We start from the raw sequence: 2,840 nt of genomic DNA, 5'->3' as shown, positions 1-2,840 counted from the left end.
CCCAAATTGCACAGACATTTATTAGACTAATGGCACAAGACATATGGCCCATAATCTCCGCGATGCTGACAACACATTCGTAGAATCCAGTCATAAAAATGGAATTCAGCCTATAACGCGGACGAAATATGACACATTTTGGATGAATAAATCAAAAGTAGGTCAGTATACTTGAATAAAAACGCGATATGGACTAATGTCTGTGAATATTAAACTGCAAAAAGACTGAATATGAATCCTGCACATTCTGCGTGTCTGTGGAAATCAGGCACTGACTGGACATCGGGAGAACCGGGACTATTCCCGGTGGCCTGGCAGACGATTTGGCCCTCTACTTTAATATTGTTATTGTATAATTGCAGGCCGAATATACTAAAGAGATTATTTCCGAATCCGCCAATCGATAATTAACCCTTTAGAACCTAAGGCTAAAATTGGCCGTTTTCACTCATTTTGGTTTATTGAGTATAAAATTATAACATAATGTGGTATCTTCAAGTGTAAGGTGTCATTTTTTTCAGAAAAAAATAGGCTTTCAGGAAATTACAGTTATTGTACATTATTTAGTGTAATGAGTTAGTAAATAGAATTAAAATAGACAAAAAAATTAAAAACGGGAAGAAATTGTACTGGTTTTTATTTAGAAAAAATCTGAAAACTCATGATCGAAAGAATCTAATGCCTCAATCTTGAAAAAGGAACTATAATACATATATACAAGTATTTTTGAGACACTGGATTGCACGGTTTTCACTCAGGAGCCATTTGTGGTACTCCAGTTCTCCAGGCGTTTTTGGATCCTTCAATCCAGTCATTTAAATGTGGGGCTCTCTGAAGCAGTTCCTGTCTACAGGACTGCAAGCATAGTCCCACATCACATTCCTGGCATGTCCATGGGGTGCTCCTTTTGCATCGTATGCAACTTTGTGAAAGGTCTTGAGTATCACTCACAGGAACAGGCAGATGATCGCATCTCTCTCTCAGCCGGCCATCCAGGGGAACATCTGTGAGCGGAGCAGCTAGCAGCTCCTGAAAGTTTTGCCGTGTCATGAGCTTATCATGGTGGATGGCACACAGCTCTTTGTGTAAAATGAAGCTGTTGGTCACTGCAATATCTAGGAAATGCTGGAAAATGGTCACATACGACTTGTTTTATGGGGCACCGACTTTGTTCTGAGCATCTTGTTGGAGGTGTCAAGTCCCCCCATGTACTTATTATACAGCTACAGCTGCGACCACGGCCCCGGCCCCTCTGAGATGGTGTTGTGTTCGATGTAGATGGCCCATTTGCTTCTTCGTAGATAACTGGAGAAGCCACACTAAAAAAAGAAGCAACATGTGTTACAAACTCACTATATATGTACATAAAAATACTTTTTTATTATGAAGCAATTTATTAGTAAGAAAATTTTTTTAAAAAAATATATAAATATATAATAAATAACTATAATAATAATAATACAATAAAATAATAAAAATAAACCCTGCAGTTACTTACACACATTTGCATACACACAATCACACATACATACATGCACCTACTCACACACACATATACAGATATAGACATAAATGTATGCATGCACAGTCACGCATGCACGTACGTACACACACATCATAGACTGTATAAGACACACACATGCACACATACACAAACAGATACATGTGCACACAGATACACACAAACAGATATACACATAAACAAACACACAGATATACAAATGCACACATTAGCAGTAGCACACACAAACGTATGCACACATGCATGCACACAAACATACATATACACATGCACGCACACATTCGCATACACACACACGCACCTTTACTTACACACACACACACACACGCACGCACACATACTTGCACACACACACACAGATATGTCCATGCACTTACATACACACAGAAAATTATGTATGCATGCACACGCACCCATAGACATAACGCTAACGTTACATGAGCAAATATGAACGCATGCATGCACATGCGCGCTTACAAATGTTTGCAACGCACATATAAGTGTGTGAAACCGTGTTTTTTCGTACAGAAACACGGAGTCTGACTATTTTATTCATTTCTCATCGATTAATCAGCAAGAAACAAATAAATAAGCTTCACTTACCAATCCACGACTGGATCAAAGCCAGCAGCATACGCCTCAACATCTGAATACAGACTCCGGGTCCGATGAATCATGTTCAGCCTCTTCCCAGGTGTCATCAGAGATCAAATCAATCGCCTCCTCTCATGTAAAACCTTTTTTCGCCATGTTTTTTGTTCGTTTTTGTTTATATTTCACACTCTCAAACTTTCAAACCTGCTGGGCTCTGTGTCTCCCGCTTCAACTCCGCCCTTCCCCCTCTCCCCGAAAGCTGCTGTGATTTGCTGCTGGAAAGCATGCAGTTACCGTATTAAGCTGTATATTGCCTTAAAGCGCAAGATGTCTTCTATCAGACGCAATTTGATTTTTTTTCATAGTGCAAACGGTTGCTGAGTTATGAAAACATTAATACCGCATGGTAAATTGTGTCGGCGCCGACACGTTCGGTTTTAAAGGGTTAAGTCTCTAATAAATCATGAATCGGTTAGTTGTGACTGGCAATGGTTGGGCTCGCGCGCTCTCCGCGCCTCCGCCGAACAGTTTAGATCAGATTCCGAGTAATCAATGCGGGAGAGAGAGACCGGAGTGAACTGTGTAGCGCACAGCAGCTAGAGCAGAGAAGCGACACTTCTGTTCAGGGTTTCAGGTGCAGGTCAGTTTCATATATAAATATGCCAATGTAGTTTTGTCTTCGTTTACTAAGTCAAGCAGCAGCAGCAGCAGCACATTGCCCACA

General features: G+C 40.5%; 1 long non-coding RNA gene across 1 annotated transcript; it reads right to left on the bottom strand.

Annotated features, from left to right (window-relative positions):
* Positions 1-620: 620 nt before the first annotated feature.
* LOC113091762 (uncharacterized) lies at positions 621-2,350 on the bottom strand. The gene is made up of 2 exons (XR_003287432.1): positions 2,126-2,350; positions 621-1,319 (listed from the first exon to the last, which is right to left on the bottom strand). It is a non-coding gene; the product is annotated as an uncharacterized LOC113091762 (long non-coding RNA).
* Positions 2,351-2,840: the final 490 nt, after the last annotated feature.

Source organism: Carassius auratus, unplaced genomic scaffold (genome assembly GCF_003368295.1).
Source record: "Carassius auratus strain Wakin unplaced genomic scaffold, ASM336829v1 scaf_tig00214282, whole genome shotgun sequence".
NCBI lineage: Eukaryota > Metazoa > Chordata > Actinopteri > Cypriniformes > Cyprinidae > Carassius > Carassius auratus.
Note: the sequence above shows the minus strand (reverse complement) of the source record. Positions and strands in the feature narration are given on the sequence as shown.